This window comes from Paramisgurnus dabryanus, chromosome 23 (assembly GCF_030506205.2).
Source record: "Paramisgurnus dabryanus chromosome 23, PD_genome_1.1, whole genome shotgun sequence".
Taxonomy (NCBI): domain Eukaryota; kingdom Metazoa; phylum Chordata; class Actinopteri; order Cypriniformes; family Cobitidae; genus Paramisgurnus; species Paramisgurnus dabryanus.
Window position 1 is genome coordinate 12,348,440 of NC_133359.1, and position 24,637 is coordinate 12,373,076.

General features: G+C 36.5%; 1 long non-coding RNA gene across 1 annotated transcript in view; it reads right to left on the bottom strand.

Annotated features, from left to right (window-relative positions):
• The window catches only part of LOC135781360 (uncharacterized), a 62,699-nt gene that overhangs the window by 24,206 nt on the left and 13,856 nt on the right, over window positions 1–24,637 (bottom strand). The window contains exon 3 of the long non-coding RNA XR_010545143.2: window positions 23,559–23,682. This is a non-coding gene — a long non-coding RNA (uncharacterized lncRNA). The remainder of the gene's footprint in view (window positions 1–23,558; window positions 23,683–24,637) is intronic.

The window sequence follows — 24,637 nt, forward strand, 5'->3', positions numbered from 1 at the left end:
TTATGAAAATCTGACTTTTCCATGTTTAAGTGCTATAATTGGGTCCCTAGTGCTTCTATCAATCTAGAAAATGTGTAAAAGATCAATCCAGTAACTTAGTTTTGGTAAACCATTCTCTGCAAGCATGTGAAAAATAGGTCATTACATTACTGATGTCAGAAGAAGATACCGCCCCTTAATCTGCAGTATCCAACCACGGCACTGCCATTTAGAGATTCGATAATTTGCATTTATAAGGACACACACCAAAATTACACATTTTTGCTCACACCTACAAAATGGCAATTTTTACATGCTATAATAAATTATCTTTATGATATTTTGAGCTAGAACTTCACATAGGTAATCTGGGGACACCAAAGATTTATTTGACATCTTAAAAAATTCTTGTGAAATGTCCTCTTTAAAGAAATTCGTGCTGAGTGACACAAAAAATACATTTGTGCTCAATAACACACACAAAAAAAGAAGAAAATCCTGTACATGAACACAAAAAAATAAATCAAATATTTTGTGACTATACCACGACATGCCTTGAGATTGAGTTGGGCGTAATCTTCTATATGAGTAGCCTTTGCGTTGTGCTCTTAAACCAGCAATGGCACCAAATGGTCTTCCATGCACATCACAAACCAAAGCAACAACAGGTAAATACTGTATATGCAAGCAAAACATTCAAACCTTGAATCTCTCTATCGGCTATGAATAGATTATCTCTGTGAATGTCAGCCTCCGCCCGATCGGTGCCGCTTCCATCCATTTCAAGGCCCTCGGTGGCTGCGTTTCTATGAAGGTCATGTTACAGCAGAGATGCGGCGGCAGCAGTTCACAAAAGGCGCTCTTCAGCCTACATGAATCATCCGCCACTGTCTATGTGTCGGCCCACGCGGCTCGATGGAAAAGAAGTAAAAATAGTCATTATCATTTAAAAGCGCTTTCAAAAATAACATGGATGTGGGGGAGAGAGACAGAATGAAGGAGCAAAAACATAAAGCTCAGCCCACACCAGCTTGGCATTAGACCCAATATTAGTCACCATTGTAATGGCGGCGACTCTACTTTGCCCTCCAGATGTGCACACACACATGCCATAGTTGGAAATAAACAGATTTTGGAAAAATTACCGTAGCACATTTCTGATATTTTTTATTGTTATGTAACAATCATAGAAGTATTTTTTCGTTATGTTGTATTCTAAGACTCTCTCTCTCTCTTTCAGATCACAAAAACTCAGAGCTGTTCTGTGATTGGCTAATCTTCAGGAAATGATTAATGCATCTCATGGTAAGTTCAGATCAGAAACATTGAATGAGAACGGGAAGTAGGGTAAAGAAGTAGTGAAGAAGAGTATAAAAGGTTGTTAAGACAAGTAACCATATGTTCCTGTAGCTACTGTGTTAGGTTGTTGGTATGTATAAGGTTAGTTTGAACATTGATGGTTCCAAGACCATCAAAGGATCATAATCCGGGATCAAATCCTCTATCTGACAGTACAGTAAAACCTATTCCAGTACTGATTCATTTTAATGCGCTTGAAACGAAATCTCTACAGTCAGACTCCCATCTCTTGTCAGTACGACAGCAGGTTGACTCACCGCTGCAGTCCCTCAGTTTGCAGCGTGGTTGCTAAGCAAACCCGGGAGATAAATAAATAAAGAAACCTCACATCTGAGTGAAACAGAAAGAGAGAGAGAGCAGAAGGAGGATGGTACAGGCAGAGAATGAAGGCAGGGCTTGTGTTGTGCATGAATGAGCGTGCACATATGCTTCTGAATGGACCGGCCTGTATTTGAATGAATACCGCCAGATAGGCAAAGCAGACCATGTCATTTCCAGAAATGACGGCATTTGGGAGTATAGGCAAGGCTGGGTATTTTTCTAAACATGTTACTACAGAACATTTGTAATACACATTTTGATTGTGGTTATGTTTTACTACACATATTGTAAGGGGGGATGTGTAAAAAAGGAAAATAAATGATTTTGTTAATAATTTTTTTTTGCATCATGATGACAATAAGGCATCCAGCAACAAAATTCTTATACACTGCAAAAAAAAGATTTTCAAGAAAAAAAATCTTAGTATTTTTGTCTTGTTTTCAGTAAAAAATATCTAAAAATTCTTAAATTAAGATTCTTTTTCTTGATTAGCATAACGACCCAAGAAAATAAGTCTAGTTTTTAGACCAAAAATATCAAATTTAAGTGATTTTGTGCATAAAACAAGCAAAAAAAAATCTTTGAAAATTTTTGAATTTAGTGTTTAAGAAAAATTTTCAAGATTTTTTGCTTACCCCACTGGCAGATTTTGTTTGCTTGTTTTATGCACAAAATCACTTAAATTTTATATTTTTGGTCTAAAAACTAGACTTTATTTTTTAGATATTTTACTGAAAACAAGACAAAAAAATTAAGATTTTATTGCACACTCTGGACTTTTGGTCCTCCTTAGGGTCCACACTTTGATGACATCATGTAGTGCAGACTTTAGGGAGCCTTGATGCGAGTCCACGTGGGTGCACCGGAGTCGTATTTTGGGACAGAGATTTGAGCGTCACGCCGGAAATACGAAGAGAAGTTGCCCGTCAGTGTGAACTCCTCACTGCCGTCGTCTGATTGGTCTGATTACTCTTTCGCAAGGACTTTTGGGTTGGTAAAGTGCGCGAAGCCTGCTGCAGTCAAGGGGGCGCTGATGAGCACACTTCAAAGTGTAAAAATGACAGATGGAACACCCTACGGACTCGTAGACTAAGCGAGCATGTGCAATTTAAGGCCAAGAGACTGAAAGTCCACATGAAGTGGGCCATTTGGGACAGGGCCATTGGCGTAACAGTAAAATTAAAGCGATAGTTACAATTCTGTCATCATTTACTCACACTCATGTTGTTACAAATGTGTATACATTTCTTTGTTCTGATGAACACAAAGGAAGATATTATTGAGGAATGATTCTAACCAAACTGATCAGAGGCCCCATTGACTTCCATAGTATGAATAAAGAATTCTATAGAAGTCAATGGGGCCTCTGATCCGTTTGGTTACAAAAATTTTCCTTCGTTTTTAAAGAATCTTAACATTCTGTCATTATTTGCTTTGTTTCCAATCTGTATAAATGTCCTTGTTCCTCTGAACACAAAGGAAGATATTTGTAATCTAACAGGAAGCAGGAGCACCATTGACTTCCATAGTAGACTCAAATAATACTATGAAAGTCAAGGGTGCTCAAAAACTGTTTGGTTAAAAACATTCTTCAAAATATCTTTCTTTGTGTTCAGCAGAAAAATACATTTATACAGGTTTGTATCAACTTGAGGGTGAGAATACGATGACATCATTTTCATTTTGAGCTATACTATCCCTTAAAATAATCATACATTATTATGAAATATAATTTTCTACTATTTAATTTGATTTTGGGGTCAAAAGATTTGCCTATACTTATTCTACCTCGATGACTGTTGTGTATATTAATAAACATAGGGTATCTGAACACTGTGTTCTCTGTGAAGATTGACATCAGTGTGAAGCTCAGAACAGGAAACACCATACAATCAATATCTTCCTTTTAGCTCACTCCTTTAAACCTTTAATGGAAACTATTTAGGAACCGATACACCTCTGTATAATTTAAGGCAATTTAACCTTGGAAACGAGCCGTACCATAAAATAGCATCCTTGCAGTTTTTGCATTAAACTCATGCCTAACAATCTGGGGTCAAGTTGTGACACACATAAATTTAACTATGACTAATTGTTTAAAGGCGCCAAACTAAGCGAAGTTCTGCAACCCACAGACGAGAACAAACTAAGAATGAAACTTCACACTGGCCGTAAATGACTCACCACATCCTACTGTCATAGAAACTTCCTCATAAACAAAGTCAAACAAACACATAGACAGACAGACGGAGCCGCAACAGGAAGCTAGCGAGCTCTGAGAACAACCACCATTTTTTCCCCCTCTTCAGGACGCCAAGCATTGTGAAACTCAACGCTGCATAACACTACCTCCTCTCTAAATGCCAATAGATTGAGTCTATGTCAACTAGCACATTTTTCCCGGCACATCTGACTTATCATCATATCATAATACTTTTTGTGTATATTGTAGATATAGATTTATTTTATTTATTATTATTAGTCTATATGCGTTCCCTTGGGGGGGTCGAACCCCTGATCTCAGCATCATTCGCACAATGCACCAGTTGAGAAACACCTACGTCAACACTTGCTGCATGGTATTTACCAGTTTTACAGTTTTTCTTCCTGTCTCACATAAACACACAACATGCAGACAGCCCTTTGCTTAACTGACCACCACCTGCCCAAGCGTGACCTTACCCTTTAAGTGAAGTGGTCTTAAATTGCTCTGACCTCTCATTCAACCTATCTGAAATTCACTTTGGGGCAAAGGGGAGCTTAACATCCTAAAGATCATCGGTTTTCCCCTCAGGTTTAGTTTTATACTGGGATGGGTCTTAAACACTGTAAAAATTATTTGTTTGTTCAACAGGTAAAAAGTAAGTTACCTGGTTGCCTTCAAATTTTCAGTTGATTTGACTTAAAAATAAAAGTTGTATAAAAATATTGTATCAACTAACGTTTTTGAGTTGAATTAACTCAATATTTCATAGCAAACAGGTAACTTGTTTAAAAACTTTTACAGTGTATGGAAGAAAAAACTGCAACACACCCTAAATGATGCAATTAAGTTATGCAACTTCTTGGTGCACTGTATCATTTTACTTATTTTTGTTTTCACAGAGTGGAGGAATTTTTATCGAACTTTCACACACAAATTCAAATTTTTATGAATGTTTTGTCGTTGAATTAATGCATTTTGAAAGCCTGAAAATGTAAACTTTTTAAAAGTTAAAGTTTTAAAAAAACCATATCGTTATCGTTTACATGTAAACTGAAACAATGCAAATTTGCGAAAACGGTGATATCATGAGCATGCATATTCTCATTCTGATCTCACGTGAATTCAATCGTACAGAAAACATGCGATTATTAAAAAAAAGTACAAAACATAAAAATGTGCTTGTATGAATTAATACCAATTAGCCACCTTGTGAGACACATACAAATTGTCATTTAAATTTAAATATACAAAAATGCCGTGCATAATGCAGTGTTTTTGTCATAGAAATGGATCTATGAGAACCCGGATCACTTTGAAAGCATTGTCGTCTGCTCGCAAAACTTTTTATGAACGTAATGGTTATTAATGCATTATTGTGTAAACGTTTCTTAAAGGGACATTCCACTTTTTTTGAAAATATTATCATTTTCCAGCTCACCTACAGTTAAACATTTGATTTTTACAGTTTTGGAATTCATTCAGCTGATCTCCGGGTCTGGCACTAGCACTTTTAGCATAGCTTAGCACAATTCATTGAATCTGATTAGACCATTAGCATCGCTTAAAAAAATCACCAAAGAGTTTCAATATTTTTCCTATTTAAAACTTGACTCTTCTGTAGTTACATCGTGTACTAAGTAATAGTCCCCTGCTATAAGGGGACTATTTTCAGGCAGTGCGTAGTATCACTACGCCTGCTACAGCCATCTTACATCAGCAAAGTCTTTGATTATTATGCCAGTTTGGGAGTATAGTTCCTAGCCATATCGGCCTTATTAATTTTCTGTTGGTCTTAGTACACGATGTAACTAGAGAAGAGTTAAGTTTTAAATAGAAAAAATATCTAAACTCTTTGGTTATTTTTTTGCGCGATGCTAATGGTCTAATCAGATTCAATAGATTATGCTAAGCTATGCTAAAAGTGCTAGCGCCAGACCCGGAGATCGGCTAAATGGATTCCAAAACGTATCAAATGTTTAACTTAGGGGAGCTGGAAAATGAGCATATTTTCAAAAAAGTGGAATGTCTTTTTAAGTACCGTAATGGCCTGGTATCTTTTGACCTCACCCAAGAATGTTTTCAATAAGTGCCTGCCAGAACATCACATTTTGTGAAGGCATTGCTGCCCGAATGCTGCAATTAGTAAGTCATTGTAATGATGGCCATCAATGACTCAGTGCAAGTGTCCACCAATTCATCACCTCTCTTCACAGGGAGCGAACAACCACTATTGCGTTTGATCCAAACCTCTAATCCCTTTAGCAGAGCTCTAACTTCCTCTCCTCAGGGTCACAGGAAGAGATGGACGAGAGAGAGAGGGATGGGCAGCACCTGTTCAATGGGCCTGCTGACAATTTCCCCCACACAGTTCTACTTTCCCCCCTTTTTAAAACATTCATCGCCCACCCCCCAGTGCAAGAACAACCCTCATAGCGCTTGCAGGGGTGAAAAGGGGTGACAAGAATGACAGCTGCACTTTTACTCAGGACAAGGGAATAGAGGATATAAAGGAAGGAAGGGTAAGAGGGGGAAAAGGGATTCTTTACAAGCGGCTAAAGGGATTGATGGTGAAACAACCAGCTACCCATTGAGTAGCTCTGGCCTTCAATCATTGTTGTTCGGGCATAGTCTCTAAAACATCTTTTATGTCTGACATAGGCCAGGGTTAATGAAATATTTATCATTTTTATTCCACTTTTAATCCATTTTATTAGTTTACCTTCTTTTAGTTGATAATTTAACACACATTTCACAAGACCTTTTAAGATGTCAAATAATTTTTTTGTGTCCCCAGAGTAAATATGTGAAGTTCTAGCTTAAAATATCATACAGATAATTTATTATAGCATGTTAAAATTGCCACTTTGTATATGTGAGCAAAAATGTGCTGTTTTGGGTGTGTAAATCTAAATGCAAATGAGTTGATCTGCACTAAATGGAAGTACCGTGGTTGGATAGTGCAGATTAAGGGGCGGTATTATCCCCTTCTGACATCACAAGGGGAGCCAAATTTCAATGACCTATTTTTTCACATGCTTGCAGAGAATGGTTTACCAAAACTAAGTTACTGGGTTGTTGTTTTTCACATTTTCTAGGTTAATAAAAGTACTGGTGACCCAATTATAGCACTTAAACATGGAAAAAGTGTGTAAAAATGATTAGTTGACTTGACTTAAAAATTATGGAAACCCGTTGTTTAAAAAAAGAAGCGAACTCCATACCAACTTAATAATATTTTGTTACGTAAACATTACATTTTCAAGTTAGACTGACAAACAAAAGAAATTGTGTTATGGTCACTAGCTTTTTAAGTTGGACTAACATAAACTTATTAAATTGCAATTACACTGTAAGAGTAAGCTGAAAAATGTGTTTAGTTAAGTTAACTTAAAATTTTCAACTTTCCCCACCGCATTAAGTTGACAGAACTTAAAAAAGGAGCACAATTCGTTTTTTTTTTTTTTTGAGTGCTCAAAATTAAATGTTTTGGGCAACGAGAAGCAAAAATAAGTACAGTTAAAATAAAATTCACCAAATATTTAAGTAAGTAATTTTTAAAAGTTTATCTATTTAATAAAATTTAGCATCATGGTTTACAGTGATAATGCATTTTCTACACAAAAATACCTTTTCATATATAAACAAACAGAGCAAACTTATGTTAATTTTAGGTAACTGTAGATAAAGAGTGTATATAGAAGGTTGATTATTGTTTGATGGGTAAATAATTGTAAAAGATGGGATACAGCATTATGTTTAATTTTGTCTAATTTACATAATAATAAATTTTAGTGTTTTATAAATTTGTGACTCAGTCTCTGAAAACTCAACTATAGTTTTTTTTCTACAAAAATCACCCTAGATAATCTAAAGAACATTGTGTAAAAATATAACATTGACTTCAATATTGACTGGAAGAAATTTTATCAGGTTGTGATTTTTTTCCAGTATTGTGATTTTCCTTAATTTATATTACACTATATGTCATTCAGCAATATCATCATTTATTTTTAAAAATTCTGTATAAATAAAAAATCCCTGTTCGTGTAGAAGGCTCATACCTGAAATCCCAGCTGATTTTTAACTCATAACCTCTGTTTTGTAGGTTCAACAAAGCAAAATCCCTTATGATCCTGCTTAAGTACACAAACCCCTTGAATTACCCTCTAAACCAAGATGTGCGCTAAAGCTTGGCAAGTAATTGCTTTCAAGAAAGACTGATATTTTGGACACATCCATGAATGCCGTCACATGTTAGTTTTGCTGCCAGTAGTCTCCCTGTATGCTTGTTTGAGCAGTGTGTAGGTTTCTTTTACAACAGCAGGCCATTAATTTCAACAAAGGGGGTTATGGGGCCTCTGAGTTGAGCTATGGAGAATAGATGAAGCTGGGGTCAGAAAACGTCCGGACGCAACACCAACCCCCCCACCCAAACCCCCCTTTAACACTCCTCTCGGTCTGAATAACAGATTTCACGCCGTCTGCGGAGGGAGGCGGAGAGCAGATTGTGTGTGCAGAGGTGGATGCAAAGTGTGGGGTGCCATTGAAAGGTGTTAAATGATAGTGAAATGGAAGGATTAGACCGGAACAATGCAGGGCGGTAACCCACTTTTCACAATACCTTCCTTTCCTTCAATCCCTCTGTTCCAGACTTCTGCTTTCTTTCTTTTTCTCCTTTTTTGCTCCTCTTAGGGGTCCCTTATGATGTTAATACTTAGAAAGTGATGAAAAGGGATGAGGGAGGCCCGCATGCAGAAAGGTGGCCGCAAACTTGCAAATGAATGTTTTAATCGCTGTTTAAACTTCTTATTAAGATCGAATACAAATGTGGCACAAATTTCAAGAGCCAGTTTAAAATACACATGATTTGTAGTGTAAACTATTAGTCAATCATCCATATTCTTCAATAGATTCAAGTATCATTTTTTTAATGGTTTCTCTCTTCTCTTTGTACTCCTTGAATTCAAGCTGTAAAGGGTCCCAGAGCTTGAATATACAATGTTTAAAGATGGAAGTGCATATTCTGAATGCCACAGTGACTTGAAAGTGCGACACTTGACACTCGCCTCGGACCATTGTGATGTATGCCGGAAAGTCAAGGGTCGGGAATTCCTAAGCGATGAGCACGGTTGTTATTCTTGTCAAGCCCCTTTCAAAGACATGGTAGAAAGGTTTGGAGGGCACTGAGGTTGACAGCAAGGTCAAAAGGTCCCCTTTGAATTCCAACTTTAAAAACGGAATTCAGGAAGACAATGATGAAGTATTATAAAAGAATCCGGCATTACTGATCCAATACCTTCTGGTGACATATCGTGACTCTGGGTGAAGAATCCTTATTTGAACTTCAAGCTGTGTATTTGTTTAAAAAATATATCAATGATTCTTTAAACAGATTTTTAAATAATATAACAGCCATTACCATCACTGCTTAAAAGCTGTCTGCTCAGCAATGAGTGCATAATACCCACAACATTCACCGTAGCTCCACCACAGCTTTTAAACTTTTTTACTGTTAGCTTGACAATAGCAATCTTAAACGTAAACGTAAAAATATGCATATGTAATCCCCATGACTTTTTGGCTTTAGGGGGCGCGCACACCAAAGCTTTTACGCTGGCGGCCAGCATATCTTTTCAATTGTGTTCAACGGAAGTGCGGCATTTTTCAAAAAAGCCAGCAGCTGCACTGCAAAAAATTATTTTCAAGAAAAAAATTCTTAGTATTTTTGTCTTGTTTTCAGTAAAAATATCTAAAAAAATTCTTAAATTAAGATGCTTTTTCTTGATGAGCAAAACGACCCAAGAAAATAAGTCTAGTTTCTAGACCAAAAATATTTAATTTTAGTGATTTTGTGCATTAATTTTTCTTGAATTTAGATTTTTCGCTTACCCCATTGGCAGATTTGTTTGCTTGTTTTATGGACAAAATCACTTAAATTTGATATTTTTGGTCTAAAAACTAGACTTATTTTCTTGGGTCGTTATGCTCATCAAGGAAAAGCATCTTAATTTAAGAATTTTTTTGATATTTTTACTGAAAACAAGACAAAAATAGTAAGAATTTATTTTCGGCTCTGCGTTTTTTTTTCGCGCTGAGTGCAGAGAGTTGAAAAATATTCAACTTTGGGTAAAAAGCTAAGCTTGTCAATGTCATTTCCCACACGGCCCTCCAATCATAATGGAGGAGGGGCGGGACAAATATCACAACAACCGACTGGCACATCGTTCAACGACTGATAAACAAAGCAGAAGTATCATAGCAACCAAAGCGTTCAGCTGAAAAAAGCTGGCAGTCAGTTAAAATAAAGGTACCAGTCGGCATCAGTGATGCGCGGGTCAATGTATAAACAACCTCACCTGACCTGACTGACGTTTTCAACCAACCCGTCCGCAATTTGGATCGCAAAAAAAGTTTAGCCGCTTCCTGGTCTGCATTTTTTAAAAGTAGTAATTGTTTAAAATAGTTAATTGGTATCTTTATTTCAAACGACTCGACTGACCTAGACCTGAATGTCATTAAAATATTTTTGGAGGACTCGTAACTGCGGGTTACCGCAGGCACACGCTCATTTTGGATCAACTCGCGCGTCACTGGTCGGCACCCAACTGCAAAAAAAGTTGGTTCAACTTAAAAAAGTTAAGTTACCTGGTTGTCTTAAAATTTTGAATTCAAAAACATATTTTATACTTTATAAATTTGTAGGCAACCAGGTAACTTACTTTTGTAAGTTAAACTAACAAATCTTTTGTTACAGTGTATGTATAAACTAGTGTGCTTCAAAACATTGACAAAATCTGCATTTAGGAAATATACACAATTAAAACTAACAGTTTCTTACTTCCCAATACAGGTCAAAGATTTGTATGACATCATTCTGCACGTCAGACTCTCATTAGATTTACTGAATGTTATTGGCTATTTAAAAGGGGAGGGGTCACTCAATTTGTTCCACCCTAAGGGAACGTGCACACCAAGGCATTTACACCAGCGTATGTTTTCAATTGTTTCGAAAGCGCCACACTTTTTAAAGGTCACGTTCTTTCTGATCCCATTTTTTAAACCCTAGTTAGTGTGTAATGTTGCTATAAGAGCATAAATAATACCTGTAAAATGATAAAGCTCAAAGTTCATCCCCTTTAAAGCCTATAGTGAATGGCCGGTTTGGACTACAGCCCTCCACTTCCTGCTTTAATGACATCACTGGAACAGTTTTTTGACTAAACTCCGCCCACAGGAATACGTCAGTCGCCAGCTAAGCTAATGGCAAGCTAAGCTGCTATCGAATCACAACACACTAAACAAACTACACAATCAGAAATCGATACGTATTTCTGAAGGAGGGACTTCATAGGATAAGGAAGATATCAGCCCGTTTTGAGGACAGTGAAAACAGCGCTATACAGATAAGTAAATTATGTGAAAAATACCGCACTCTTTTACACGTAAAACATGAACACGTGTTATATTGCGCACTGTAAACACAATCAAAGCTTCAAAAAAACAGAAAGAACGGGACCTTTTTTTCACACTGAGCGCCCAGAATTGAAAAATGTTTAACATTGGGGGAAACGTTAAGCTCATCAATGTCACTTCTCACTCGACCGTCCAATCACAGTGAAGGAGGGGTGGGAGAAATATTACAACCAACTAGTGCATCGCTCAGCGACTGATAGCAACCAAAGCGCTTAGCAGAAAGGTTTCAGCCGCGTTTAAAAAATGCTTTGGTTTACACGCCCCCTAACTTCCTACTTCAGTGCATCAATGCATCCAACAAATCTGCACATTTTAAGTTGGGCTGTCATTGGTTATGGTCTATCTCTACTCCAACTTTACATCTGCATGTAAATGCACATAAACGTGTGAGCGTGTAAGATTAAGGAATGCAATACTGAGAGGTATGCCAGCTGCTCCGGTGCACATGCCACATCGCACCCCTATTGAGGGTTCATGCATGGGGCATGAGGGAGAGAGTGTCATAAAGAAAGCACAGTCTCTCATCTATCCCCTGAGCTGTGCTGACAACTTCGGTGTCACCTGGTCCATTCGACTGGAACATTCTGCAAAGCTTTTTTGTAGAGGCGGATAATTCTCAGTAATGTGTGTCAGTGCTGATTGACGCAAACTAGTTTAAACATGCAGTGGCCGCAAAACGTATTTGAACAGTTAAGCCTCAGTAAAAAATTGATGACTGTTGATATATTACATACAAAGTAGCAGATGGTAGAAAGCGCATTTTCCTAAAAAAAATACTTCAACAAAAATGGGTATTTTAGTAAAACTGAAACAAGCGTACACGTGTGGTTTCTCTGATATGGCACCTGTGTGATACATACACCTTTAGATTCATACATTCACTAAAGTGTTCCTGTAGCTCAGTTGGCAGAGCATTGCGTTAGCAGTGCAAAGGTCATGAATTCGATTCACAGGAACACACATATACACTGTTTAATATATAGACAGACATTATGGAAAATACACAGGGAATGCATCCAGGATTGTTCGATTTTTGGTTCATTCACACTTCCAATGATTTGCAATCAAAGTGCTCATGACACTTAACAAAAATCGTTTCACATTTTTGCAATGTTATGTGACATGTGCTCGGTTTAGTGAGGTTAAAGGTGGTGCAGGAAGTGGAAAGTCTGTGGGTTGGGGTGAAGTGTGTTGAAAGGGTGGCAAAAACATTTTAGCTGTCACCACTGCATCTGTGTGCCAGTTTAATTGTTGTTTGTTCGTGCAGTCACGAGCTCAGCTTTACGAGGAAATACAGCTGTCTCGCAGGTCAAACACATTCGATTTAAAAACGCTACATAGAAATATGCGGTAAATTGTAAGTTTGTCAGCAGAATAAAAGCGATAAAGCAAGTGACTCTTTGTCCAAATCTGTGAAATTATTAGGAAAATGTCATTTAAATATGATAAATGTTTACTAAATGGAGCTTTCGTTGGTACGTAAAAGCGTAAGCAAATTAGCCAAAGTATGTAACTACCAAATACAAAAAAATATAGCAAAATATGCGCACATAAACCGACTTGTTCGAATGTTCGCAAGGGCCATTTTGAACCCTACGACCTTTTGTCTGGAGACAGCATAATGCGAAATTGGGTCTTTTTACAACACCCCAGAAAGGAAACGGCGGCACCACCTCCTCCGGTTATCATAAAAGCAAGAGAACAGCCAACTAAAACCTGATTGGTGTGCATGTATTGCGTGTTGCATTGAGCCCGAAGGAAAATGTTTATGTAATGTGCGCGCTAATGAGAGGGAGAAGTGTTGGGCACGCTAGCTGTGAGGTCAATAAAAAACTAGTGTCCAACGCTAATCAGCTAGGGCAGGAAGAAAGGACGAAGCGGAAAGCAGTTCAGATGTTTAATGAAGTAGATGTGGGTTTAGAAAAGCTGTTAAGAGGCAGAACCACAGGAGCCTCTACAAAAGGCCTCATCATAAACGCTGAAGCTACACTGTTACGCTCTGTATGCCGCTTAATGGACACACAAGAATGTTTTAGCCGGAGATGAGGGGAGCGGGTCCGGTTTCCTCTGTAATAAACAACTGTTAGCCAACAGTTTCCAGTCTGGTAGCAATAAGAGAGCCACTAAACAGGAACAATGACAGAGCGAGTAATGAAAGGGGGTTTGATTGAAAGAAAGTGCATTGTTGATCCGGTGAGCTGATGGTGATGGAGCGTGTGTTCGGGAATCGGTTCCTTATCTTTTATTTCAATCGCAAATTATTGTCAAGATGTTGTGTTCCTGAACATTTTCATTCTTTGGACAATGTGGACTGAAGACTGATGTAGTTGATGACAACAGTGATAGCTTGCAGTGGGAATTTAATCAGACATTTTGACCATTGGGGTCAACAAGATGAATTACAGTTCTTTATAATGAACTGGTCACATGACCAAATCACCGGACGAACTTGCTAACTGGTTGTCCATATGACAAAATAACAATTTTGTGTACACTCTTAAATGCTAGTTTAAAAAAAAAAAGGTTGATTCAACTTTAAAAAGTAAGTGAGCAGTGGCGGCTCGTGACTGCTCTTCCGAGGGACGCCAATTCAAAATACGTTTTCGGAGTGTCATGTGTGTTGCTTGTGTTTTCAAAATATGTGTTTGTTGCATCATGTGAACCATGTTCAACACATGTTTTGTCAAAATAAGTGCCTGCTGCAGATGCGTCAAAACCGTTTATGATAAAAGAGACGCTCACGTTCACAAAATACACGCAAGACCCTCCCTTAACAGTAAACGCTGATTACACATGAGATTATGAGAGTATCTGGCAAACGCGAGCGTCTCTTTTATCATAAACCCTTTAGACGCATCTGCAGCAGGCACTTATTTTGACAAAACACGTGATGCACATAGGTTCACATGATGCTCAGAACACATATTTTGAAATTACGAACCACACACATGATGGGCTACATACATGTTGTGACGAACTTTGCAATCGAGCGCCCTCGAAAAAAAGAAGTCACCGGCCGCCACTGTAAGTGAGTAAATTCAACTTAGTTAACTTAGTAAAAATTGTTGAGTCGACTAATATTTTTAAGTTAACTTAAAATGTAACACTTTTTTTGTTTAATGAACACTTACCTTTTTAAGTTGAGCCAACAAATCTTTTTTCAGTTTAGTTGAGGCAAAATGGGACAAACGCAACCGTAGGCTTGTTTTAGACCCAAATGCTGGGTTGTTTATCTCAATGTTGAGTCAAATATGGACATTTTCTAGGTTAATATAACTCATCGGATGCGTTTGTCCTTTATTGACCCAACAATGGGTTGAAAACAGAACAGCATTTTTCAAAGCGTAATAAATAAAAAAGGCAATATTAACTTTGTTACCATACTGTAAAAACAACTTGGTTTTGCAAGTCAATTTAACCTGCTATTTTAAGTTTTGCCTTGTGATAAACTGACATAACTTCTAAAAACTAGCTGAAATTGTTTAACTTAACTATAAATATAACTTAAATATAAAATGATTTGACGTCTTTCTTACAGTGCAATAGAGGATTGTTTAGTATTTTTATTTACTTAATACTTGGTATTGAGGGTGAGAGATTTAAAATAAAAAATATTAATATTAAAAAAAATCTAATTTTTTTTCGTAAAATCCCACAATTTTGTAGTATTAAATACTATTTTTTATAGTAAGTTAACCCTTTACAACCTTTAGTCAAAATTTTTAGATACCAGGCTGGTGAGTTCTCTTCCAATGGATGCGAATTCAAAATATGTGGCATGTGTGTTGCTCATGTTTTCAAAATGTGTTTGTTGCGTAATGTGAACCATGTGCATCATTTGTCTTGTCAAAATAAGTGTCTGCTGCATATGCGTCAAAACCGTTCATGATAAAAGAGACGCTCACATTTACAAAATGTATGCAAGACACTTCCTTAACAGTAAATTCTGATTACGCATGAGATTATGCGAGTATCTGGCAAAATTGAGCGTTTCTTTTATTATAAACACTTTAGACGCGTTTGCAGCAGGCACTTATTTTGACAAGACACGTGATGCACAAAGGTTCACTTGAAGCGGCGAACACATATTTTGAAATGACGGCCAACATACATGTTTTGGCGTTCTTCGCATCGTGCTCTCTCGAAAAAAGTCACTGGCCGACACTACCAGATACTAAAGTGTTTTAGAACCTTTCCATAGTAAATATTAAAGTATACTACAGTATTTCGGTCACCATTTACATTTGGCAGACTCTTTAATCAAAATCAACTTTATTATAAAATATACGTTTTATATTAGCATGTGTGTAAAAAATCATATCAACATAAGTTTTTGTTTTACTTTAACTTAACAAATTAAATTAAATAATTTCAACTTGTTTTTAAGCTATGTCAACTATATTCTAGTCAAAAACTTAAAATATTAAGTTCAATTGATGTACATAACCAGTTTGAATTTTTTTTTAATTGTGGGTTTGAACCATGGCCTTTTGTACTGCTAACACAATGCTCTACCACTGAGCATTGCAGGAGTAAATAAACAATTTGTCAGTTAATTAAAACTATAGTATTCATTAACAAAGTATAGTAATTCCTATAATAGATAATCACTGTAAAAAATAGTATTCTGGATTTACTTAAAAATATAGTGCATCATTTTTGCATCCACTTTTTTAAGTAAGTTTTACTTGAAATTTTAAACAATTGCATAAAAAATGCACTATATTTTAAAGTAAATCCAGCCTTTATTTATTTTTAAGTGTATAATTTACTACAGTGTCCCATAGTTAATTCTGAAGTTTTACTCATATGGGATATTTAAGGAACCAGAATTATTGATTTCTATAAACTTAATCCTTGAGCAAGTGTTGATAAAGTTTGAGCCAGCATATTGTTTGGTGATAAACTTCCATAGGGCAACTTAATATTTCACAAACATTAGAACCGTATATTAACTCAAGTGTCAGATGTAGGTTATGGTTAGTAAAATGGAGGTCATAGACAGTCCAGCCAGGTTTCTGTAGAGTGATTGATGACAGAAAACCAACCGTCGGTTGCATAACCTGGACACACAACTCTCATTAGCAAAGAAAACAGGGATCTGATTTCCACATTTAAACCAAAGTTCTGTTGAGCTGTGCATTTCTTTTAATGTACAGAGTTGGTACAAGACAGACCTGCTCATATTCATTCAGATGAGTAAGCAATACCTGGTAAAATATCTGTTTTTCTGTATTAGGAAATGGGTTCGTTTTTATTTCCTAGAAAAAATTAAACAAACTATTAAATTGTCACTGATGTTTAAATAAGGTATTTGCTCAGCGGGGAGTGGTGACATGTTTGGTCTTGTGGGTGTTGCTTCCGAGACCACAGACACAGTAATGTGTTTACATAGAGGTGATGACACGCCTTCACAAACAGGTGTTGTCACGTCATGCCCGGTGGCTCATTTTCTGCTCGGCCGGACGTGACCCTGGCGACCTGGCTTTTGTTGAACCCTTAGCAGACCCTTTACACCTGGTGCATAACAATGACTACTTCGGTCACTTAAGAAAGGCCTTTTCAGGTTCAATCCTTGTGAAGAAGATCCAGATTCCTTAGTGATAGTACACTGCAGTGCATTATGGGTAGATTTGAAGTGCTTATATTTTACAGTATGTTACAGTAAAACGCTATAGAGAATACCATTTTATACCATGGTACGGCCATTGCAATATCTGGGAGACCTTTCACGCAAAACCAAGCTAATGTCAAATTTTGTGATTTATTTAATATTTAATGAGTAATGTCATGACAAAGATTGAAATCAAGATTAAAATCAATTTTATAGACAGGGACAGTGTACATTAAGTCTCCATAACCGTTTTGCCCCAATAAACACCAAGCCACAAGTGATTGCGATTCTGCATTTTCAACCTTTCACTCCTTTGTCCTTGTGAAAACGATCGTTTCAGGCAACAAACCGAGAGAATAAACAGTTTGACCTAAACTAAAAATAAATCCCTTTTGCCACAGAGTGTTTTTCTCACCCTCTCTACACTTCCTCACCTCTTTTCAAATGGCATCATGCGATATAAAGAAGAGGCCGGATATAACGCTGCTGTTCAGTGTCGAGGTCCGCATGACCACCAGATAAATGCAACCATTCATTGGCTTTAACAGTTAAGGAAAAGCCTCATAGGGTTTTGTCTTGCATGACCTCTATTGTGGTTTCATTGTGTCACATAAATGCTTAACAGCTAAGAGATCATCTTTTGTAAAGGGGTGAATAATCGGTTTAGAAGGTATTAATGAATTACCATGAGCAGATTACACATTAAGTCATTTGTCAACAAGTTTAAGATGTTGAAGACAAAAGAGAGCTTGAAGGAATCGATGATTAATGAATATTATTTCCACAAAATAGGCCAGAATTGTTTCATGCAAATAAGAAAAATAAAGGTGTATAAAAGGTTGATCTTCATGGTTTCATGAAGAACCTTCAGCATTTCTATTGCATAAAAGATTAATTATAATAGAAAAATGGTCAGCAGACTATAAAGAGGTATTGCACACTCAAAATCCACACCTGTAATGTTTTTGTAAGGTATGTTTGTAAAAACTATTAAAATTTTCTAAAATAAGTCATGGCCTAAACCCTGTCTGGAAAACTACCCTTTTGTTTTTTAAATTTTAAGAGTGTATTGCACCTATAATCAGAGTCATAAATGAATCACCCTGGAAACCAACCAGGGCACCCAGTGTAGTTTGATTCTCAATCAAATGACTCTTATGAACCAATTCTTTTTAAAAAAACCAATCAAAAAGACTATAAAACTTAAGTTTATTCTCGAATATAGTGTTGATAAGATCCACATTAATTTGAATAAAACTGTTGCTTTTAAAATATGTGACATTAAAATATTTGACCAAAAGTTTTAGATTTTATGTTGAAGGAAAACACCACCGTTTTTCAATATTTTACTATGTTCTTACCTCAACTAGAAGAATTAATACATCCCTATCTTTATTCAATGCATGCACTCAATCTTTGTACGGCGTGTCGTGAATGTGTTAGCATTTAGCCTAGCCCCATTCATTCCTTAGGATCCAAACAGGGTTAAATTTAAAAGCCACCAAACACTTCCATGTTTTCCCTATTTAAAGACTGTTACTGTGGGTTCACACCAGCCGCATTTGAGGCGTCAAATTTGCATCTTCTGTGGTAGTTTGCCGCTTGGACATTTTGAGATTACTCGCTTCATTCATGTGTAAAATTCTAGTCATCGAGACATTCACACAGAAATTCGCTTCATGGGAGGGGCTCCTGCGACTCCGCTCGCTTCCTGTAATCACAGCACTACTACAGCAAGCTCCTGATTGGTTAACAAGGCGCGTTTTTCTGCCAAAGTTCAAATTTTTCAACTCGTGCGTTTCCCGTGGCAACGCTCAATTCGCGCCATTCGCGCAAACTAGACGTGCGAATGAGGCGGAATCGCGTCTACCGTGCCACGCTAAACACCTCATTCACGCCGCGAGACCTCCAAACGCGCGTCAACGCGTATTCACAATGACTCAACATTGAAATCACTCCAGCTTGACTCTACCGCAGCTGGTGTGAACGCAGCATTACATGAGTAGTTACACGAATGGTGGCACAAAATAAAACTTGGCGATTTTTAAAGCGGAAAAAAAATAGAACTATATTTGATTTGTAATATTGTGGTATTTTTTTAACAAATTACTTATCTGTGAGTTTCATTATAAAAAAAAATAATGTGCCCTCATTTTCTTTAATCAAAAATGCAAATCTCCTCCCCCCCTCAAAACGATCTCTCTTTACATCCAGTCACATCGTATAGCAGGTGGGCGGGGTCCGGGAAAAGAACGCTGTGATTGGCAATTAGCAACAATCTCAATGGACAAATTCTAATTCTGCCCTGCCTTATTTCATTTCAGAAGCCGTTTCACTTGGAACCAAGGGGACAATCAGGCAATCGATACTTCCGTTTCATGGCGACTTTAACAAATACAACCTAATTGTAAAGTGTTACCAATATAGCACATGTTTTAAGATTAGCAAAGCATGCATCCTCACAAGTAAAAGTAGAGTCATCATTAAAATCATTAAGTTGAATTGGAAATTCCTTACAATTCTTGCCACCCTTCTCTTCCTGTCAGGGTGTCATTTGACCCGTCAATTAGGGGTCAAACCTTTGCCCGAGGGTCTCAATCCACCCAAAATCACACATACACAAACAGTAATTCTCTCCTCTTAATCCCTCTGCGTAATTATATCCTGTTATAAAAATTCCACTGCGTCCTGGTTTAGCCTTGATAACTGTGAGAGATCAACGCGGTCGGTTGAAAAGGTTACTCCCGAGGCCAGGAAAGCCTCACACCTGATAAGGAAGAGATACGGGGGGTTAACCTTTTGATCTGCATAGGAGGTAAATGGGTTTGCACAGGTAGTGATCTGTATGTTGGGAAGTGATCTTAATGTGTGTTTGCTGAGTATAGTGAATATTTTAGATTTGGAGGTTTGGCATGCTTTCTGATCTTCCCTTGCTGCGTAGCTATGAACGGATTCAAGTCAAATTATACAAGAATTGCCTTTTCTCAAGCGTAAGGCAAAGAAAGAGAAGAAGAGAGAGAGAGAGCAGTAGAAAGCAAATCTGTTTAAATATTGATGAGTTTCAAATAGCCACTCAGTTCCCAACTATTATTCAGATCTTTTGCCTTCAGTGTTTCACAAAGGCAGTCAAATTGCCATTGGGCAGGGATGAAAACATTGTAAGCTGTCCTTTAAAACCACACTGATAACAAAACATTGTAACATATGTTTAATGTTGTTTTCATGATACATAATATATAAAAGTCTAATGTGCACTTGTAATGTAGTTATAAAGCATGGGAGTATTCAGATAAATAACCCACAAAAGTGAGTCTGGCAAGTTTTTTCTATTTATTAGCGTTTTTTATCTGATTTTTATCAATCAACTATATTTCTGAATGGCCTGAGGGTGGGATTAAGCAGATTTCATGCAAAAGTATTTAATGAATGTATAGTATGTGTGGAGAGCACTTGGTTAATATCTTATTTTTACGAATGTGGCGTTTAGCGGCGCTTACATCTGAACTTTAATTTGTTTTGCTTACTATAATTTAAAGGTATAATTTAATTTTAACCAATGGCTCAGTTCACTGCTCACCCCTGGCTTCTAAAATGCATAGAGAAGCTACAGTAGCCACCACCGGACAAACATGTCATCGGAGCAACTTAGTAAAAAAAGTTTGTCCGTTAAGGGCTTCTGTAGAAACATGGCGGCACAAAATGGCGACTTCCATGTAAGAGGACCCTCGGGGTGTAGATAAAAACGTCTCATTCTAAGGTAATAAAAACATAAAGGTTCATTATGAAAGGTTTTTAAACATCCCTGATAATATGGTTTTGTATATTATTTTGCATTTCTGTCAAGAGATCCTTCTAAAAATTACACACTGCACCTTTAAGACAAAACTGTTTTATTCAGTTTATTCGAGTTTTTTTATAGCGCTTTTCAAAAAATAAATTTCCAATCTTCTGGGAATTTGTACGTATTGTACAAGGTGGTTCATTTATATGAATTTACACTATCTCATTTGTACTTTTTTGTACGATTTGCTTCCCCCCAGTGACTTCGAGTTTAGAGTTTCATTAATGCTTTTCCTCAAAATCGTATGTTTTGCACAATTCGCTTTGTGCACATTAATACGAATAATCCATTTTGTGAAATACGCACGAATTGCCGTGAGATTTTTTTAAAGTTTTGCATTGTTGCAAAGCAGCTTTACAGTAAATACCAACTTTATCTTATGGCAATTCATACGTATTTTACGAGGTGGCTAATTCGTATTAATTCATACAACCACATTCGTACATTTTTTTTACAATTTGCTTTTGGCCCCTGTGAAGTTGGGATTACGGTAGGGTTTTGTTATTGTTTCTTATGACAATCGTATGTTTTTGTACAATTCACTTTGTACGAATTCGAATTAGCCAACTCGTAAAATGCATATGAATTCTCATGAGCTCAGACTGGTAAATATGTATTAGTAAAACCAGCAGAATAATAAAAAATATAAATAAAATTGAGTGCTGCAAAAGATTAATCGCGATTAATCGCATACAAAATATATATTTTTTTTGCATAAAATGTGTGTGCAATTATTATACATTTCAGAATTTTTTTATTTATATATAATTTTTTTTACATTTATATATAATACAAATAAATTAGTACTGGGAAAAGATTAATCGCGATTAATGGCATTGAAAATAAAAGTGATTTTTTTTTGCATAATATATGAGTGTGTGCTGTGTGTAATTATTATGTATATATAAATACACACACTCATGTATGTATTTAAGAAACATTTACATGTGTATGTATATTTATGTATATTTTCGTATATTCTATATTATATATAAATAAATAAATAATATATATATAAATATATATAAATGTAAAAATCTGAAATGACTATATGTATGTGTGGTTAAATATACATAATAATTACACTCAGTACACACACACATATTACCGGTATGCAAAAAAGTCACTTTTATTTTGAATGAGATTAATCGTGATTAATCTTTTCCCAGCACTAAAATAAATATATATACACATGTAAATGTCTCTTTAATATATACATGAATCTGTGTGTATTACATAATAATTACACACAGCACACACGTATACTATGCTAAAAATCACTGTTATTTTGTATGCGATTAATTGCGAATAATCTTTGCCCAGCAAAACTACTGAAAATATATAGAATACGTGCCATTTTAGCTGATTTTTTTCATAAGATGATGTATATTAGCAAAACTAACTGTGAAAATGACTGTAATTTATTAATTGCAATTGTAATTCAGTTTTTGCATTACAGTAGTTAAAAATTTGGTATTACTATGCAAAAACCTTTTGCAGTGCACAGTAGTAGTTCAATAGCACTGTAGTATTGTTTTTAATGTATACGTTCCAGGTGTGACCTGTTTGAATGAGTAGTCATATCAGTAGGAAGCGCTCTAGACCAGAGATCAGGATGTGGTCTGTGGATGACAAAAGTTTTTGAACCGCTCACCAACAAGACAGAAACTCGGATGACACCATAGCAAAACGTATGACACCATGTGGCTACTGCCAGTCATTGCTCCGATGGGAGCCGTTTACTTCCTTTCATGCTAAATTGCCCTCAGCAGTGATGGTCTCTCATTACCACCCATGCTTCTATACTCCTATTTCTAAAATGGGAAGTTTACTCTGAAAGCTTCAGTAGAATATCAGTTCAGTGAGGTCTTGTGTGCAGAAATAGAGCATTTGTCACCACCGAACAGAACATCCTGTGCTCTCATATGACAATATGTCAGTGGATTTAGCATGTTGTACTTAATCACAGTTTGCTGTAATTACAGATCGGGCAAAACACACAGACTTTGAGAAAAGTGTATGAGATTTTCCCTAAACTTTTTGTCTTTAAAGAACGACAATGCTTTTGCGACCTCCAAAACATGTATTCTCACAAAATCTATTTCATATATGTGACCCTGCCTGTAAAAACAAGTGTGTTTTTCATTAGCACATCATGGTAAATGAAATGTTTCTAAACAAATGTTTAAAGAGCACCTATGGTCCGATTCACGATTGTACATTTCCTTTGGTGTGTAAGTGTGTATTAGTTAGTACATGTTAACGATATGCAAAAGGTACAAACCCCAATGTAAACGATGACGCAAGTTATAATCTCACAACATACAGATTAGCTGGCCAATCAGGGACACTTTTCGAATAAATTCGTTTGGTACAAAATCTGTGCTTTTCAGGAAGAAAGTAAAATCTGGAGCTACAAAAATGTTAAGTATTTTGAAAATAATGTGTTTTTGAACCATAAACCACGTGAATGTTGTATTATACCAAATACACAAAACTAACATTGTTTTTTAGCAATGAAATAGGCACACTTTATATAAAGGATTTAAGAATATGCTTACTGCTAATGCTAACTATTTACATGCAAGCTAACTTGCTAAACTTAACATGACTTCTCCAAACATGCTCTAGGGGCACTCATACTGACAGACACACGAGGTCCCATCTGTTATTTCCATTTTCTATCCATTGATAAAGTTTTATTTAACAAAATTCAAGTAACGAATCAGTGCAAAAAGAAGCCGATGTATAAAGCCGTCTCTCACCTCTATCCTGCGACAAGTTTCGCAGCATCCCTCCACTTCCTATCACCTCATTCTTGGCTGGTTTCATTCCCAGTTTGGGGGGGGTGTTCTGGGTTCGAGCCAAATTCCAAGCTCGGAATCATCCCTGGACAGGAAAAATTCATAAATGAATATACCAATTACTTTATTTTGATTTCACGTATTTGTAAACTCGTGAATGAAGGTTTGGTCTAATTGCTGCAAGTTAAAAACACCCATAAATATTTAATGCACGAGGTGCACGTTGGTGGCTGTGGTTGGCGTGTTTTGTGTCGTTTCTGGCATTTGTGAAGGATACATGGGTGATCATCACTAGGACACAGTGAGTCATGAAACAGTGTTGGGTACACCTGAGCTGACAGGAGGTGATGTCACATCCTGAGATAAGACAGATCACAGCAAGACTCGCTGATAGCCTCAGTGTTTGGATGTGGATGATGTTGCAGTGATCATGGCACAACACCAGACAAGACAATCTATGAATCCAGCCAATATAATTTATGCAGGAAAGTTAACCCCATCTTTATTAATACTTTGACTATAGTGTTTTGGTTATTTTGGCGACCTCAATATAAATCCTTTCATATACACTTATAAACCAAATGATTAGCATTGGATAAAAAAGGGACGAACCCAACCTGTTGGGCTGAATTAACCCAGAAAATGTTTTATTTGACCCAACAATAGGTTAAAACAACCCAACATTATGTGTTTTATCTAATACCTTTGAAAAATTCTGACATCATGCGCAAGTGGGCTGCGTATGAACCCGTTTCCCTAATTTCCTCCATTTTTAATTAGATGATCTCACCTTTAAAATGTTATGCTTCACCTCATGATATCATACTAATACTCTAAGCTCCCACCATTTGCAAAAAGTCATTAATAATGTAATTCACTTTTGCATTCTAATAATCTGACTGTATAAAAAATGTAACAAAACCAAACTTGCCATTCATCTGTTACACATTATGTAATCTATTATAACTTGAATTTATGTGCTATGTTTTGGTGGTTGTCAGGGTGTTGCTTTCACCATGTAGTTTTTACCCTGCTTTCTG